Source organism: Solenopsis invicta, chromosome 14 (genome assembly GCF_016802725.1).
Source record: "Solenopsis invicta isolate M01_SB chromosome 14, UNIL_Sinv_3.0, whole genome shotgun sequence".
NCBI classification, from domain to species: Eukaryota; Metazoa; Arthropoda; class Insecta; order Hymenoptera; family Formicidae; genus Solenopsis; species Solenopsis invicta.
In genome coordinates, this window is record NC_052677.1 from 13,736,389 (window position 1) to 13,756,093 (window position 19,705).

Genomic DNA, 19,705 nt, shown 5'->3' on the forward strand with positions numbered 1-19,705 from the left:
TTCTAAAATGCAGGCTATATTCACGCGAGCGGTCACTGAATAATCGCGCGTGGCGATTATAATCAATAACGTCACACGTAGACCCCTCCGACGTGACATTCGGTAAAGTATCCTCCTGGAGTCGCACGGGACTGTCAAACTTCGTAAACTAGCTCTATTCACTACCCAACTTGCGACACAGAATATCCATACACGTGTGATTGAAGTTACTAGAACCCATGTTCAAGAAACAGGAAGAAAAATCATCCCACGTGTTTCTTCGTCAACCATGTACTTTAGCCACTTGTATAATCTGCGAATTTTGATAGCATATCTTTTTTATTATTGGTGCCAAATTACTATAATTACCCTAAGATTTATTTCATTTTATATATTTAACAAATTTACGCCCAAGATTTTTTCAACGCTGCAGATTCTTCATTAGATTTATAGATTCTTTAAGAAATATTATTCTACCACATTGGAATATTATTCTATCATCGGAATATTATTCAATTATAAAAAGTACGGTTGTAATTTAATAATTAGCGGAGAGATGAAACTCGAGTATTTAGATTAAAGAGTTGCGCTATAAACACTCAAATGGTTTAAGCTAACGTGAAAGAGAAGACAAGACGCGCGTGTATCGTAATCACGATTTATAACAAGTATATATATATATATATAGTTGGTATATAAATTATAGTTCGATTGGAGGTACAAATAACAGAGTGCCTCTTGTCCCCTGCTAGAGTTAATTTTCTGGTTCTCTGTTATTTTCGTCTGGCTGCAAACTACAGAATACAACTGCACCACTCCTTTCATCCCCGTAACATTTCGCCGACGCGAGAATGCAGAAATTTTGCCGCTGTGCGTGACCGTGCACGCGCTCCTGATGAGGAGAACCATCATCGCGGCGAAGCTTACCAGGTGCAAGATTTCCAGAGAAGAGAAGACGTCGGTTACCTCGCATTCCCCGGGCCCTTACGTTCCACGTATGTGCACACGACCGCGGGCGCGGTGCGGCAGCGGCGCGAGGGAAGTGGGTGCATGAACGTGTGCACCATACCGGCGCAAGAGAGAACCGAGAAAGAAACTTCAGCTCTCTCCTCTGGCACATCACACATGGTGGCCACGTTGCCGCCTCTCCTCAGTGCGCTTGTATGTGTGTACGTGTGCGCGACGAGACGCTGAGATGCTCCCTCGCCTCCTCTTCTTCTTCTTCTCCACCACTAATGCATTCCCCGGCGTTAATACGCGAGGAGGGCTCGCATCGCGACCACTCTCCGCAGCGTGTGTAAAGACGTAACTCAGGGCCCATACTTCGCCGCTTTCTTCCTCGTCGCCGTCGCCTTAGCCTTCGCGGTCGTGCCCCCACTGCGGCCGGAGACTTCCCTTTTAATATTACCGCTGAAGCACGGAACTGCGACGCACTTTCGAGATATAATCTCCAGGTGATATTACGCTCGTTCGAAGTGCACTTCTCAATCAACGGCCCTCCCACAAGAATAAAGAAGGTCTCTTTTCATATTAACTGAGAAATGGTACTCGAAAGTCGCGCGAGTAATACGACAGTGTTATTTGTTTGGGAAATGAGTGTCGAAAGTTTTGAAATTTTCAAAGACACCACCCTCGTGTATTTCCACATTTTTCGATTTCAACTTTAGTGAAATTCGGACGAACGGTGTATGCAAATGCATTCGATAAAACCCTTTTTGACTGTACTGAAATATGTATAGCGCAAGGAGAAACGGGAGAGGGAAAGGATGATTTTCAAAACACCGTACACACACACATACACACGGCGAAGCGTATTCGCGCAACGATCGTTGCACCGCGCATTAATATGCGAAAGCGTGCACGGCGCAAAATGACGGCTAATAATGCATGGCACGGTTATGCGAGAGTTAATTAATGACTGGCAAATACAAAAGATTCGCAAATACAAAGGATAAATACCGTATTTTCCCGCCGCGATCGCGACTTAATTCTTTCCATTTTTTCCAGACTTTGTATATCAATGCTAAAAGTAATTATTTACAAAAGTTGCATATAAGCGTCGCTACGAGTTTTGCGTTATCGAGTTCACAGGCCAGTACTCTTCCCATCCTGAAATTGCAGGTATTAATTTCGGTGAGATTACATTTGCGTACACGGTATATACATATTCGAAGGAAAATACTTTTTTGTTTGTCAGAACGTTTTTTCTAAAAAAAAAAAAATTTGCGCGACCTTCCAAGGATGCAGCATCGCATCTGAGCTCCGTGTGGTTCTTCTCTAATTAATATCCGGCGTAGGATTGGCCGAGATGGGTAGCTAACGAGCGGGTGAGACGCGCATGTCACAAAGTCATTCGGTAAACGGCGAAACTCATCGCGAAAGCATCCCCGAGGAGGTGCGAACTTTCGCCGCAGTTCGCGAGCGAGTACCCGATCTAACGGGGGATTTGACGTAAGGGGCAATTTGATGCATCGTCGGATTCATTACTCGTCTGGAGAGACGCAGTTTTGTCGCGTCTGCCCGACGTATCGCGACTATCTTGCCGTTTCTCCGCTTACGGAGAACGTGCCCTGAAAATTTAGGTTGGCCACGTAAGACGCGATAAGCGCTGAAATCAAACGTACAAAGAATACCGCGAAATTCAGGAAAGCCATTGCCAAGGAATTTTCCTCTAGAAATGTTCCGCGAACTACATTCGATGCGGATTTTAATCTGTATTTGGAACTATTCGACAATTTCAAATCTAAGAAGTTGGAATACGAATCACTCGTACATTGACAATATATTTTATAAAATCATGTTTATAAAATAATTTTATATTATGCAATATTATTTTTCTTATATAGAAATCTTTTCGATTATTTATTGAAATTCTGTCCGATAGTAATCATGCTGTTATTTAAAAGTTATGTTTCAACGATTTGAATTCGATTTAATTCATTTCATTTCGATCCGGGCAAAATTTTGTCGATTTAATTCGATTTGGATTCGAAGAAATTAAAATCGATTTGATTTGATTCGATTTGCCATAAAAAAAAGTCATGATTCGCACATCTCTATTTTAAGCCCACGTCGCATATAATCGGAAATGAGACGGATGATACTTTAATTTAGTAGTATTACAACACTAAGTCATGCTTAGACATCATAATTACGAATCGATTATTATGAAAGATAATTTTATTGGACATTTAAAGTGTTAATCCTTCCAGTTTAAAAGTGTTTAAACTAGAAAGATGGAAAATGTCACTCGATTCTCACCCGTTCTCGGAATTGTGATTAGAAGGGCGGTTTATGGAGAGAAAAGAAAACTGTCGGAAAGAGGAACGGAAAGCTCTCTCTTTTTTTCCGAAGGAGCGGGTCGTGCTCCGATTTCGCGCACCGACGACGCCATCGTGGGTACAAATAACTGCACGCTCGTTGTTCCCGTTGTTGCCAATTAGGCGGCGGACGAATCAGCTATTCATGAGAGCCGGATAAATCTGGATCCGGCGATTCCGCGGGCTAGGCGCTCTGCGATCATCGCGACGCCTGTTTGTGTTACGCGGCGTGGCCAATGATAGGTAGGCGGCGGCAGCGGAGGAGGAGGAGGGCACGGGTGATCGGTTTCACGTTCAGTTCGATCGCGCCGACATGAATTATTTACGTGGGTTTTGCGATATCGCGCTCGCTCCCGCGCTGCGTGACGCCGGCGTTGTCCGTCGCGTTAGCTCTATAATTAATATCTCGTAATTTGGATAGTCAAAGCACGACGGCAGAATGTGTTACATGAGCATCGTGCGCTCTGCGTATATCGCTAAAAGCGCGATCACGCTGGCTCGTTAATGCTTAATACGTACGAACGCAATCATATGCTTTCATTTTTTTTTTTTTAAATTATATTATACGTTAGAAATATGTTTCATTCTCATGTTTTATATCTTATACCTTAATATCTTGCTATCTATTTTTTGTAATTACAACGAGGCAAGACATTTTTCTATAAAAATGCGTGAAAATGTTATATAGTGCTACGATTTCAATATTAAAAAAAAAATAATCATTGATACGTCAAAACGTTATTAATTTTTGAGAACCGAGTTCATTTGAATGTTGCACGAACATAAAAAATAATAAATTGCAAATGAAAATTTAATTACGATCCGTATTCCATATTGTTAAGATAGAAGTTTTGTAAGTAGACATTTTCTGTGTTTTGCTACTTCGGCTCTTTGTCGTGAATTTTCTGGGACAATTATACTTTAAGGATCACTTAAAGTCCGTTTACTTTTTTTTCTTTTTACACAGTAGCCGATCGATATCCGTGAGCCAATACTCGCGACGTAATACGTTAGTTCATTAGCCGACGCCCTGAAATGCCGCGCTCAAAATGACGACGGCGCGGCGCGGCGGTTCCCACAAATAATTAAAGATTCTTTCTATAAAAGCGCGTAAGATAGCAACTGAAATTATCTCTCGCTTTTCCGCGGTCCCGTAACCCGTGGTAATATCGAAATAGCCGCGCCGCACCGAGCCAGTTGCGCGAATAGATCGACCCTTTTCGCAAACGGACCAACCCAGGACATCGAACTTACGTCACTCGGCCGTTCCCTAGAAAATCCATAGGAACCTTCTATAATTCACGTCGCTACGATGCTCCGACGGAAATGTTCCGCCGACGAGGAAACACTAATGCCATTTCGAAATCGCAGGCAAATAATTTCGGAATCGGCGAACTGCAGCGAAACGTAGACGTATTAAATTGCAGCTTGAGAAATCTTATTTAAAAAGATTAGAGTTTTTGGTTCAATTCAAAGGAATAATGCGAACAAAAAGATGTGGGAGAGAATTATCATTCGGGATATTTTCGGATCTTTCGAAGAGCGAGTCGATATCTCACAATAAAATGCTGTCTTAAACGTCTCATTTATTTGCAATTTTACGTTTGTTCAGTCATTCTTATTATAGTTGCGCACATTTGTCGTACGTACTACGCGCTACGGCTATTTACGATTTATTAAGCCTTAATAAACCTTTAATAAATCCGCGCAGTGGTATCACCATTTTTTTTATTCTAGATTCTAAAAACTGTCGATCGAGGATTGTTTCCTCCGAGAACACCGTGTATAATTACGGATGCGTGCATATCGCACGCACACGGGTTCGCGTACCTCGCTATCATCATGCCGGTGAGGTGGGTGCCACCCACTTCAGGATCTACCTACTCGGCCGAGGCTCGGTCGCCCTTTGCGTTAAAGGGGGGAACCGAGTGCACCGGCCGCACGATCACGTGCATTCACGTATGATCCCCATGTATATGTGCACGCGTGCACACGTATGCCGGGTATGATCCCGTACATGGAGCTCGTATACGCGCGGCGTGGTGCATCCCGGGTTACTGGGAATGCACTCCCCGGATACGTCGTAAACGCACGTATACAGGGTGTTTCGATGCGAACGCCCGCAAAGTCTCTTTAGTGTTCCGCCCATTAATCCTTTGAGGATACGACATCCTCGTGGTAGTTTGGTCGGCCTTCGATAAAGGACACGAGGCGAACGCTTATCTACGAAATGCTCTGAATTTTGTCGCCTAATATCGAGACACAGTTGAATTTAATAAAAAAAAATTGACAGTTACTTCTCAATATAAATCTTTGCAATTTTTAAGCTACAAAATTAAAAGTAATTGAATAAGCATATCCACGTACTCTCGTCACTTTTATCAAGACATTCCCTTAGATACTAAGAAAACGTGAATTTTCTCGGTGATTACAAAGTTTCGTTGTCTCACGCAGCATAACACGTCCTCTTTCACCGAGGATGTATCTAGGATAACAGCTGTAAGATACATCGAGACTTTCTAAAGCAAACGGTATCGATTGAAGGGTTTAGCCCACTTTTTGAGGCCCCAGAAAATAAATTTTGAAGCTTTAAGAGAATCAAGATACCAACTTTTTCAAATTCTTTAGAGTACAAATTATAACACTAAATCATTTTTTTTCTAAATCTTCATCGACAAGTAAGATTTCTCACGAAGAAAGCATCGGCATCTCGCGAACGAGATAAATATGTTCCAGTTTCGTTGCAAAGTTCGGAAGGACAGTCTGTCGACTAATATTTGGTAAATCCGATGCACGTTCACGCACGCGTGCAATATCGGATATCGAGGATAAAGACAGTGGAGAAGGAGAAGGAGGAAGGTCGCGCGTACCGTTGCCAACGCGATAAAACCAATCACCGAAATAACCGCAGACCACCTCAGCCGGCTTCCCGTCACGGACACGTGGCCTCGCAACGCGCACACATGTACACACGGATACATATATGAACGACATCACGGCTCGTGCCGATATGACGACTACAGAGAGGCTCGATACCTATATTCATATTCATCTCGAGCTCCTCTTGTTTCGTCATCGTCTCTATGTTCGTCCCTCTCGATTATCAATTACGGATCTGTAAAGTTGTACCATATTCATGTATTTAAAAATCAAAACGAAGTAAAATTATGTATTCAATAATTAGGTTATTAGACCGGCATGTAAATAACATAAGAAATAAGAACGAAAATCATTTTTTGGATTCTCGTGCTTAATAATATTTTTATAATAATTATCAGATACGTTTTTCAGATCTAAAAACTGCGAACTGATGATTAAATTATCGGACTTTAAAATGCAGTTGTAAACCAAAGTTAGAAATAACATTTCAAATTAATTTTATCAGATTTAATAATGACACTATAAGCATCTTAAACTGTGGAAAACTTAATGTATTTAACAATTGATATGAAAGTATTATTAAGCACGAAGATCCGCTTCAACCGAAAAATTATACATCGTTACTACTGTTCTAAATCGTGTATTATTAATTACTGGTATAAGATTTACAAAATAATACTGTTACTCTATCTCAAAACATGAAATTTCTATTCAAGATCTAAAACACTAAAGAATAATTACTATGAAAAGGATTAACGTGTCAAAAGGAAGATTTCAGGAAACATATCTTTTCGAATAATATTTATATGAGTGATCAAAAAGTGCAGGTGCAATGGGGATAAGTAGCATCGATTGAAAAATTTTATTAATGAATAGTAATATCCTCCACCTCTTCGCCATCCCTCTCAGCCTGGATATCCGTTGGTCCCCTCCGGTTTCCTCCTCTCCCCGTACATACCGTGTACACGCATATATCTACGTATGGGAGCTGCAGGCGTGCGTACCTTCGAGTGCTGTGGCTGGCCGACGGTACCGCTAAAGGTTTAATTAGCGAATCGGTTAATCGGATACGTGACTATTAGCGTGAAATCCATGGCGCGAGGACGACCACGAAAAAAGCCCTCTCTACTCTCGCGCGTAGAAACGTGACTCATTTCGTACCTAGGCGTGAGAAAAGTCTTGAACGACTGCAGCAGGATTATTGATGTATTGTCCGAATCGTTGCTCCCCGTGACGTACGTTGCTATAACATTACGGCGATTGCAATGGCTCGCGTCTAGAATTATACGTGAATTGTAAAGTATATATTGCATCGCGGAGGGTTGCGATCGTGAGCCCGTAATTTTTTACTACGAGAAAAAATGACGATGGGAGCACTACTAATGGCTAGTCAAATACTCGATAGCGACAGAATCGTACAAACCCTCTCGATATACCGCGGAATCATTGACGCGTCTGCAATGTTTTTTTCTTTTTTTTTTGTTTTTTTGTTTTTTTTTCCCCAACAAAATGCGCGGACGATTGCTACACCGAACTTTTATTTTCCGATCACAGATAGGACTACAACACCCCGTTGGACTCATTGACCGACATTTTTCCCCGTGTATCCGTTGGTAAACCGGTGTTTAAGAGAGCGTTGGGCGCGCGTAACAGCGACAATTTATGCGCCCGCTCGGGTTTATACGTACGCGGTAGACGGGGGCGACGGTGGAATGAAACAAAAAGAGGGAACAAGAGGAAAAAAACGAGAGAGAGAAAGAGGAACGAGAATAAAGGGGATGACCGTTGAACGCGTTCCGCGGCGCTCGCCTCTAACTGCTGCGTAAACTCGCCCCGAAATCTTAAAATAGCCGCAACAATTTATGCGTCCGGCCATTGCACCCTTTTGCGTTACGGTTTTATCATCTCCCTTCGTTCTGCTAATTAAAGAAATGTCCGAGACTACCCTCGTTGATGCGATTTTAAATTCGATGCTCGAAAATTCCGCTTCCAAAAATTAAATATCCATTTTTAGCAGAAATAAATTCTTAAAAATTAAATTGTAATTTAATTCTTTTAAATTCGTTCTTTTTTTTTAAATAGAGTTCTTTTATAGGAAAATTCCGCCGATACATTGAACTTTGCAATCACCAGATATACGTGGAACGATTATAACGATCGCCGAATGTTGGCACGGAATTGGGATCACGATCTACGCTCTATGGTAGCTTTTCAACGTTAGCGCGATTATCACGCGCTCATTGCGAACCGTAGCAATGCCAGTTACCGCTGGATCTCGCCGCGAAGGCAAAGGGTTCTCGCCAGCGCTGTTTTATAATGCATCGCGTTTCCGTGGCGAAAAGTTTCCGCTGGAAACCCACTGCCACCGCCGCGCGTCGAGCATCGCGGCGCAACTTCGCGAAAACGCCCGTCCGTGCGGTAAAATTTATGCCCGGTCTTGTTACGATGTTGCTCAAACGCGCGCGGTTCCTCGTAATTGTGCGTTCGGCAGCGAAAATGGAGAGGCGGAAGTTTCGCCGCGGCGAAATACCGTCGCGATAGAGACTCGCGGAAATTTTCGCGGCACTGATATTTCCGCTACCGCGCTAATTGTTAATTATCTTCATCCCGACGTGACGTTTTCGGGTTTCCGATCCTAAGAGATATTCGCGAAATATCATTCTATTCATTGCGTTACGATTTGCGTGTTATTACAGATTTTTATTCTCTCGCGAGTCCCAGAAACGACCACGTATTTTTACTTTGTAAAAATACAAACTGTGCCGACTTTAAAGATTACACAGAAAGAACGGTTTTCAAAGTATCTAAACAATTAGCCTAGACACGGGTCTAAAAATAATTTTGTTGGACCATCCAAATAATTACGAAGGACGTTCAAGCGTGACGAGCAATGCTGCAAAAAAAGTTTTAATATTTTAGCAACTAGCTTGAGTATCCTACGTAATTATTTTGATGGTCTAACAAAATTATTTTCAGATTTGTAACCAACTGCATTTTTAGATACTTTAGCAAACGCGTTATTTCCGTATGTATAATGAGTGCACAGAAAAAAAGCATACTTAAAAGTTTATTTGTAGAAAATAAATTTATTTCAATGAAATAAATCTTTATTTAACAGTGAAATAAAATTTTATTTATAAACAAATAAATCAATTAAGAAAAGTGGAACATATTTCACAAAAATGTCTATTTTGTCATCCCAATTAAATCTTTTTGTAATTAATAAATGTCGAAGAAAGTGTCACAAGTAACATTTATTTTGCTTGCTAATATTTCGATTTTTTTTTTCAATGTAACTTTAATATTCAGACGCTATATAATTTTTTCTTTGTAATTTTATGACGAAGAGAAAAAAATATTTGATTACGTGTTACAACATCGGCTCTAATTAACAAAGGTATACATTTTATTTATATAATTCATAACATTATATAATCCATTTTAAACAAAATAATGTTTAATTTTGAGGTTACAATAATATATTTAGATACTTTGGAATGCAGCACAATTTTCGTGGGTCATTATTTCAGTTAAATCAAATACAATGTGAATTTTTAAACATTGTGCCTCGTAAGTACGTTGTATTATCAAGCCTCAAAAGATCAATTCTGTTTGAATATTCACTCAAAAAGTTATGATAATGGGACGCAAAAGTAATGCTAATTTACAATTTTTTTACAAAGGAAAATCGCGTATAAAGAAATTACCGCTTTACTTAATGTTAATAAGACTTTACGTTAGTAAGATCACTCTGTTAGAGATATTATTAGAAAATATAAATATGAATATCGCGTAGGATTTATTCCACAAAAAGATCAAGAGTCTTCGATATACTAAAAGAAAAATTACAAAAAATAATAGACATACATTATGCACACATATATGTATAAAGATATAGGTTTTATGATACATTTCGATAATTATTACGATATATGATATAAGATAACGATTTTTTCATACGCTCTATTTTCTATTTTATCTTAAACAGACATATTTCTACGAGACTAAATACACTGCGCGATATGAGGCGATTTGTAATGGAAAAAGTGATAGTGGGACAGATATCTTAAACTTTCTGTTTAAAGCTATCCCCTCAAAGCAGATAAGGATATGGTATGATATAGCAAGAAGGGATAAACCGTTCGTAAAAGTGTATAGATATTAAGAAACAATATGTGCATTCTTTTTTTCATAAAACATATTTAAAGTCAAAATGATTAATATCCTTAGCACACGGATATTAAATATACAGTAGCGAGCGTATTTATTATTAGTTGACGATATTAAATTTGGAGAAAATGATAGAATACGTATATTACGTTGAAAATTGATAGATCGTTGTTACGCGTCCGCGAATACCTCAAAGACGGATAAGTTCCTATACTGAGATATGGAAATTAAATCTGGATTTCTCTTAGAGGCTCCGTATTATATCGCAGCGTGTACATCACTATCAGATTTAATTTTATACGTGCCAGTACGTTACAGGGCGGGCTAAGAGAAAAATCTCGCTCTCGCGTTCTCGACGCCTCAATTATCGTTAGCGCGAACGCGACGTCCGGTAATGCAAGTTACGTTATCATACCTTATTACACGAATGTAGCATAATGCATTACCGCGTCCGTTAACGTCCCGCGCTCTCTCGCCATCGCTTCTTCTCCGCATGCAGATGGAACAAAGTGCGTAAGGCGGAGGCGAAAGCGTGGAGTTATCGCTCGCTCATGTAAGACGAGATATTTGCGGTTCGCGATGAAAAGCTTTGTTCGTTACGCATATTTCCATAAATGAACATGTTAATTTAATGAGGGAGCTAATTAGGGGAGAAAAACAAGTAAATTCTTCTTGAAAAAAATTGCGCAAATTATTTAATCGTGTTAGAAAGTAGCAAGCTCACCCATTTGACGTGGGGGAAATTTGGAATTTTTTCCCGGAAATAATTTCAAAAATTTCTTTATGCTCTTAACTTTCACTTCCTTAATGTATTTATGTCCGTAAAAAGTTTTGTTTTTCTTTTTAGCTTACGGATGTCGACGTAAACAAGAGAAAAGAGCCGCCTTAGATATGGTCGTACCTTTCTCAGATCTGAATAGTCCGCTAAGATAACGATTTGTAATACTAAACCCTATGCAGGTACTTCAACCCAAAACTTGTCCCTGGATTTTGCTTCCCCTATCTCTCTCGTCCCCGGCACGGGTGGATCCCACCTCCCGACGATAACCCAGTCATGGGGAGCCACAGGGTATTCTTTTTATTACACGCCGACCAGGCACCGGCGAAATCATCGTGTCTCGAGAAGTATCGTCGTAAAATAATTTCCAAGAAGGGGCTGCGCGCAACCACGAAAGATTTAGGTTCGTAGAGAACAAAACGGATGCCTCAGACTTGGAAAAGTTCAATTCTTCGGTACCCGTCGAAGATATCCTTTGTCGGCGATCGAGATCGCCTTGACGCGTCGCGGACATTCGTATCGGGATTATTTATTGTTCGCGATCTTTCTCCAAGTTACGTCCGAGAATATTTTTGCCCCCCTGGTCGGTATTATATATTATATCTCTGGTGCGCAAGAGTGACAGGGAAAGAAAACGGCAGCACGTTATTTTCTACGGGGGAAAAGTCACGTAAGAGCCGAGAGGATCCTTCGACTTCCAGCAAAAAAAGGGTAAAGGATGGGCAGGCGGATAGAAAGGGGGGAGGGATGAGGGCAGAGGGGCTCGCGCGTTCTATCCGGGGCCGAGTCTTTCTCCTTCGGAGCTCTCACGACCAGGCAGGGCTACTCCAGTTTCGAGGTTATCCCTAGATAGGGAAAAAATGTCTCGGCCACGGCAGCTGGGTAAAATCGTATCTCCTTCGCCGTCCGCGCGTCTCTCCTCTCCTCCCGGATGGGAAGGGGTCGTCCTCGTTGTCGGAGAGTATTGGCCGCCACAAGCAAAAACCTTGGAGCCGCATGTACGTGAGAGCACGTGTGTATAGCGTGCACGGTTCCCTCCGACTCTACGTATATCGGGGAGAACGAGAAAGAGGGTTGGGGGCGGGGGGAGGGGGGGTTGAGAGAGGAGAGAAAGCCGGAGAAAGGTGGAACCGTGGATGGGAGAGAAGAGAGAGGAGATCCAGAGTGAAAGAGAGACTCGCAGGGAGCCAGCCGAGGGGGTTGGGGGCGGGAAGAGGAAAGCGGGTGATAGGGAGGAGAGGAGGAGGCAACACAGTGGAGAATCGGAGGGAGACGGGAAGCTCTGTGAGACTCGTTCCAGCGCACACAAGCCATCCTATATTACGGAGTCTCTCACCCTCTATCCTGCCGCACCCTTCCTCCCGCACCGCTGTCCCCCGAGCCCTCGAGATGAAACCCAACTTCTCTCTGCTACCTCGACTCACACTCCTCGCCACCCTTCAGCCTCTCACTCTCTCGTCCTCCCCTCCCCCGTTTCAACCACCCCCGCTCGCCTGTACCGTGCCCTTCCGCTCCCTCCCCCCGCCCGTCACTCTTCGCTATACCCTATGTCGGAGAGTAAGGGAGTCCTTTGGGGTTGAATCGAGGGAGCGGTGAGGGGACACGACGGTGAGGAGGTAGAAGGACACGGCCGAGAGAGGAACGTATCCGCGAAGCGTTGTATGTATCGCCGTCGCTATGTGCGCGCCGCCCGGTATATGTACCGGGTACATGTGCACGTGTCGTGCGCTCTGCGCTTACGTACGTGCATCCGTGTACGTGTATGTGTGTGTGTGTGTGTGTGTGTGTGTGTGTGTGTGTGTGTGTGTGTGTGTGTGTGTGTGTGTGTGTGTGTGTGAGTGAGTGTGAGTGTGTGTGTGTGAAGAGGTGAACGCCGCCGCTGGGCGATATTAATTTCTCTGCGAGGGCTTTCGTCCACCTCTAACTTCCCACACCGCTCGCGACTGTATGGAACGTCCCCCGCGAACCAACCCCCTTACGACCACCACCCACCACCCGTCGCGCGCCCCCGCGAGAGAACCGAGTCCGAGTTGTGACTTTCGGCGGTCATTTCAAACCACCCGCCTCCCGTTTCTATCCTCCCTTTGCTCGTCCTCCGTTCCTTTCACATCTGTCCGAGCCTCGTTCGCCCTGGGCGTACCCTATGTCCTTTGCAGAGTCTATCTTGCGCCTAGGTGAAAGCTACCCACGTATCTAGGACCGGCAAACGATAATGGAGATAAGCAAAATTAATTCTATTAATAATTATTGCAACGATACCTTTCATTTTAGATGTCTATTTATCTTAGGGGTGTATTTATTTTAGACGTTTGTTTATTAATCTTTCTAATTGAATGAGTGGGATCGAGATGATTCCAAACAAAATCTTTCGTTAGCTATAATTGTACATACACTTCTATTTCCAAAACGCGAGATATATGTTCGGATGTTTGAAGAGAAGAGAGAGAGACAAGAGGGAACGAAGAAGAATCTGTGTACATAAAATGCAAGTAACGAAACTTGTACCACACGATTAATTAAGGTACAGAAATAATAATTAGCTAGTTTCATCCGCGGTACAAAATATAGGACCCAGATAGGTCCTACTTTTCTAGTTTTCTTCTGTCGGAAATTCATCCCTGCGTATGTGTACGGCTTTCCATCGTTCAACTATCAAGCGAGTGAACAAGTATGTCTTCCGTTTCTCTCAGGAACTGCGGGATTTTGTGATAGTACGATATACGTGTGATATACGTTGTGCAGCTCGTTCAAATAATGGAGCTGTTATATTCGAAGAAAAGTCGCGAGTCAAGAGGAACTCCCTTCATGATGCATCAGAATATGGCGCGTTTTGTCGTATCATGTGTCTGTGTGCTTTTGATACACCGGCAAAAAGAGCATTTGCACATAATATCTTGTTTGAAATAATATTTTTCTACGAAAGTGTACGAGGACTCTAATAGGAACACTTAGCAACGATATCTTTCTTTTTTGCAAAATTATATTTGAATTATATTTATATTATTTGCTCATCATCGTCAGAAAGGTATTACTGTTTAGTTCCTATTAGGATACACCGATTCTTATTATGACAAATACCTCAAAGTAATGGCGATCGTAGGAGACTTAGACTTTGAAGAATTTTTACTATATTTTTAGTAAAATTTAGTTTTTTTAAATAACAAACAATAAAAAATTTATTAAATTTAGTCAAATTTAACCAAACTATTTTCAATAATATAAAAGTATAGTTTGTTTTTTTTTACTAAAATGTTACTAAAAATATAGTAATTCTTCGAGGATTACGTTGCCCCACGACTACCCATGATTTTGAGAGTAAATTCTAAGAGAAAAAATTCTTTCCGTGTAATATATCAAATAAAGTTAAAACTTGCTACAACATATTTTTTCTTGGTGCAAATTAATGGCAAAAAAATGGAGGGGGGGGTCTGCTAATATCTTTTGCATTTTTCGAAAGAGTTACTTCGAGCAATATTGTCCGTGAAATCACGAGATTTGAATGGCACTCGTTAGTTAATCATATTTCTCTTTTCCCGTTTAGGATCACGCGTGTTATCATCCGCTATCGAACGGCGCCACAAAGGATTGCAAAGTTGCGACCGGCGATGTTGCGCGGTACAACGGTACCTGCGCGTTGCCTTTTATTTCATAGATTGCTAGTTACGGCCCGCGGCATTTGCGTGAATTTAATTAAACAAACAGAGTTATACGCGCTTACGGCTACGTTTTGCAAACAGAAACCTCCGGGAATCGTATCCTCACCTCGGTAACCGGAGGCTAACTATAGGATGAGGTCAATCTTGCGATGCGGCCCCCGAAATAGAGCCGGATCGATTGAAACGGATTTGAATATGAACCGTGTTAACGCCGATTACCATGAAAATAGAATGTTAACGCTATGCATGTGATTAATGGATTGGAAGCTACTGGCGATAGTGGCTAGAAATGACTTTTTCACAATATCAGATTGATTCGATCGCCGTAAGGATATTTCTTTAATTCAATGGAGTCGCGGAGGTAATGTGCACAAATCCGCTAGCGAGAAATATTACAAATATATCAAGGTACATGTATAAATATAAGAAAAAAGTATTTTTACATCATCTGTGACACTGAACTGCATCTTTTCGTATACAATAATGAAAATTTCATTTCTGAAGTTGTACCAATGGAATTTGTAGATGGCGATAATAAATAGTAAGCAATAATGAAATATTCAACAGAAGTGTGAAGCATCAGGAAAAATCCCATGGCCCGTTCACATATCTATTACTTTGATCGTTCTACCACACAGATGTGTTTCGGTAAATATAACTTTTGACACGAGACCGGATATTTGTTTCGCTCTCCACTTAAATGATATATTCATCGCGTGCGTCCGGCGGCGACGTGAAAAATACCACCAAAAACAGATCAACCGGATTTAGACCCTTTATATACCCTGGCGCGGCAGGGCAAACGGGAGCGCGCTTTAAAGTTGCACGCCGCACTTAACGTAAATCAATCCGCCGTCAATCCAGCGCGCGAATCCGCGGTAACGGAGGAAATTAAATTATTCTTCTATTTAATATGAGCGAGTGCATTCGTCGCTCCCCGGCGCGAATAACGATTTTCGCCAAAGTGGAGGAGGGGTGGAAAGAAACAGCGTCGCTCTCGTTGTCGTCATCCTCGTCCTTGCGAGACGACAGACCGCCGGGAAATTGAATTATAGCTGACAGATGAGGAGCAAGATTACGGACTCGACCAAGTAGAAAGCACGTCTTGTCGCGCAGAGTCGAAAAGTGGAGCGCGTCTCTTCTCTCGCGCGAGGTCCTGCTTGGTATGGACCGCCGACTCAAGGGATCCTTTGTGATCTCGTTGAAGGTGTGATCGCGCGGTCCATCCAACAGCGGCTCTCGCAAGAGCAAGAGGGGGAAAAAGAAGGGGGATCGCCGCCGGAGTCTAAAACCCATGTTATAGCCACCCTCATCGCGCGCATAAATCACAATAGAGGCGGAAAATGGCGTGGAGAACTTCTCAAGCAGGGATATGTTCTCAGTGTAGCTCTCCTTCGTCTTCTTCGAAGCCCCTTTCCCTTCCCACCCTCTTGTTCGCGTTTCTTGGTCCTCGCCAGTACTCCCAGCCTCTTTTTTCTCCTTCTCTCTCTTCTTACCCTTTTGTGCCTATCCCAGCTAGTCGTTCTTCTTACACAACCCATACAACTTTCTCGCTAAGTTCTGGAGAAACAGTGACACCGAACTGGAACTGTCACTTGATTTATCATGGAATTTTATACTGCGTGGAATCACGAACGGGCGAAACATCGAAATAGCAATTTAAACGCGATCGCACGAGAAGCGAAAAGGAATTAAGGCGGAAAGGAATCGCGTCTAAAAGCGACGCCTGAAAGAAGCGTGGAGACCCATGGGGTTCAAGGTGTGAGTTTCGCAGTGCCGACTTTGTGTTACGCGTGAGGGAAATGGAAAATTTTACGAGAGCCCTTCGTGGAAAATTTTCTGTCTTCCGTAGAGATAAGCCGCTGTACGTTAACGGATTTAATACAATGCAATACACGTGTTTGTGATACACTTATACGTACACGTGCGTTGTGCACCTGTATACACATATACACACACACACACACACAGACACACACGTTTATCTCTATGTATATAGTGTGTAGAGCTTATATAGATCCAGAAGCGGAATACGTGTGTACACATATATACGTTGAACCTGCACATCGACATATATAGAATAGTATATATAGAACAGCGGAGGACTGGGACGTGCAGAGGGGACAAATATAGGGGTGGAAAGACCGAACGTCGTCCTTTATACCTTAGGTGGTCCCCGTGGATCCTAGCTGAGTCCTCCTTTCGTATCTTTACTCCCATTTCATCTCCTGCCACCCCACCGACCCCTCAGGCTACCCTTATTCTCTACGCTAGCCTTTGCTGCGCTCTCTTCTCGGATCGAGTCTCTTAGGTTGGGTTCCTGTTCTCTTCCTCTCTTCTTTCCCTCGTCCCTCTTGCCTTTTCTCCCTGACCATCCCTCCGAATCGCCTGAAGCAAAAAACCTTCCAGTCTTCCATGAAGGGGTAGGAACGTCGACGAAGGGAAGTGTCACACCGTCGTTGGATGAAGGCAGACAGTTATCTTTCACAGAGAGAGAGAGAGAGAGAAAAAAAGAGAGAAAAAGAGGGAGGGTTTGGTCATGATTTTTGTCGCCATTCTGAGAATCAATAAAATTTTATGACGCCTCCGTGGAGTCTTATGACTTGATTAACCGAAACTAAAATAATGTTGGTAAAATGAGCTTATGACAAAGTGTTAGCTAGTATATTTGCTGCTAAAAGTGAAACATTTACAAGGAAATCGTTGTAATAAGAATATAATAGACGTGTACTCGTTTTCTAAAAATAAACTTGTAAATGTTCTAAATGAGAAGTATAATGTATAATTTGTAACGAATGGATGAAAAGTGATACGAATAAATTAAGAGTAAAATAGAATGATGATTTTTACGTTTAATGCTGACTTATTTTTATATTAATGCAGTAACACATGATAAGACTCATATCTAAATTTTGATTTTTATTTTTGAAATAAAATTCTTATTAATGCTATTTTGCTCACGTTAATTTTTAATATGAAAAAATTTAGGAAGCTTTAACATTATTCTTCTAAAAAGGCATTTTCTGCTTCGAAACAATATAGAAAAATAGCATTTGAAAATACTACAACGAGGATCGATATTTATTGATAAGTCAATCCACCGTGCTTTCGAAAAGTCAAATCTGAATCACTGTGACGAATTTTTTTATTCTACAATTTATAACGTTATCTATCTTCAATTTGAACAAATTTTATATATTTTTTTTTTTTTTTTTTTTTAAAGGAATTGTCTTTTTTAACATTTAAAGATAATAATAATTCTGTGACAAGATTAATCTTGTATGCATTAATAACAATAATTTAATTAATGATTAGTAATAAATCAATAAAACTAATGTTTTATTTACAATAATACATAATTTACACTAAATGTTTTAATGAAATAAGAGAAATGTAAGAAGATAAAAAGATAATGATACGCGCAAAAATAAAAGAGCAAATGTACGTCTCTCGTATTTTTCTCTTTTTTGTCGTTATGTGTGAGAAAAAACTGCATTTTGTATTTAATTCGATTAGCAAAGCGCACATTTTGTCTCAAATTTTATTCAGACAGATTGAGCATCCAGGCGTTACGCACATTCCAGACGATTTCCCCTGATGTGGAAAATATCCGACAACTGTATGATGACACGTAATCGTCATCGACGATTTGTTCTTATATAATTAATTTCATGAATTTATGGAAAGAGAACATATCGATCGTACGTATATATATAGATTTGAGGCACACGTGGCGCAATTACAGAATTTTGCAATTTTGTTTGGGCGGATGGCAAACAGAGTTCTTGTACAGTATCGTCCCCGAACTTTGTCGGCCCCGCGCGCCGCTACATGACTAATTTCGAGAATGTAAGAAGCAAGAACAATGAGATCAGCCAAGCACAATGCTAGATGACCGAGCGGTGGTTTCTTCCAAGTAACACGTTGGGATTAAACGTTTCCTTTGTTCGTTTCGAACCCGAGTCGTCTGTCCGGTTGGTCTTATACCCCTTTGTCCTCTAGTGTCTTTTTGCAAAGAATCTCTCCTTTCAACCTGACCTTCTCTCTCGCACCTCCTCTCTTTCCGTCAGCGTCTCTTTTTGTTGGCCTCTCTTTCTTTTGCCCCGTCCCATCTCTCTCTCTCTCTTTCTCTCTCTACCTCGCTTCTATTTTCCTCCGTCTTCCTCCCAAGGCAGACCCTTAGGTAATGCCATCGTGGCAGCCACCCTGGACACCACCGAGTCCCCCACAATTCCGATCTCCACCCTTCGTAGACCGAAACTCGCATCCCGGCTTTCATCCAACTAACGCGTACCCCTCCGCTCTCCCCTCCGCTCTCGCTCTCTCTTGCCGCATTCTCTATACCCTGTTACTATCAACCTCCTCCACCTCCTCCTCCCTCCATTCCCCCTTTCCCTCCCAACAGAAACGGTGGAACAACGTCGGGGCGTTGCACGGAGGGGCGCTTGGGCGGAAGGGTAAGTTTCTTGTTAGGGTCCAGACTCACTGGCGACTCCTAAGTTGCTGTAGGCATGTGCTTCGTGAAGCAACCGAGAAGCAAGGAGAGAGGGAAGCAACTGAGGAAAACGATGTGAGAGGGAGAAAGAGAGAGAGAGAGAGAGAGAGAGAGAGAGAGAGAGAGACAGTCGAATAGTTGCCTGGATGCAGGAGAGAACGGATGCAAGGGAGAGGTAGCGAAGGGTGCAAACAACCGTGGCTGGACAAACAAACCGATAGACCCGAAACCACGGTCGTGATGCGGATTGTTTGAAGATTAAATCAGCCTCGAAACTACGACCGAGTTCGGCCACGTAAGCCGAGCGATGGACACTCGGACGACAAGGACGACGTCGCCGGAAAAGGTCTCTAGCCGGTGGAGATTTACCTGATCCGTCACCGTAAACTGCCAATTGCTTCTAATGCCCGATGTTGTGACCCGACGG

At 42.1% G+C, this 19,705-nt stretch overlaps 1 long non-coding RNA gene across 1 annotated transcript in view; it reads left to right on the top strand.

The window, feature by feature from the left end:
- Nucleotides 1–19,705, top strand: part of LOC120359574 — a 173,214-nt gene that overhangs the window by 68,297 nt on the left and 85,212 nt on the right. The gene's annotated exons all lie outside the window — the stretch shown is intronic.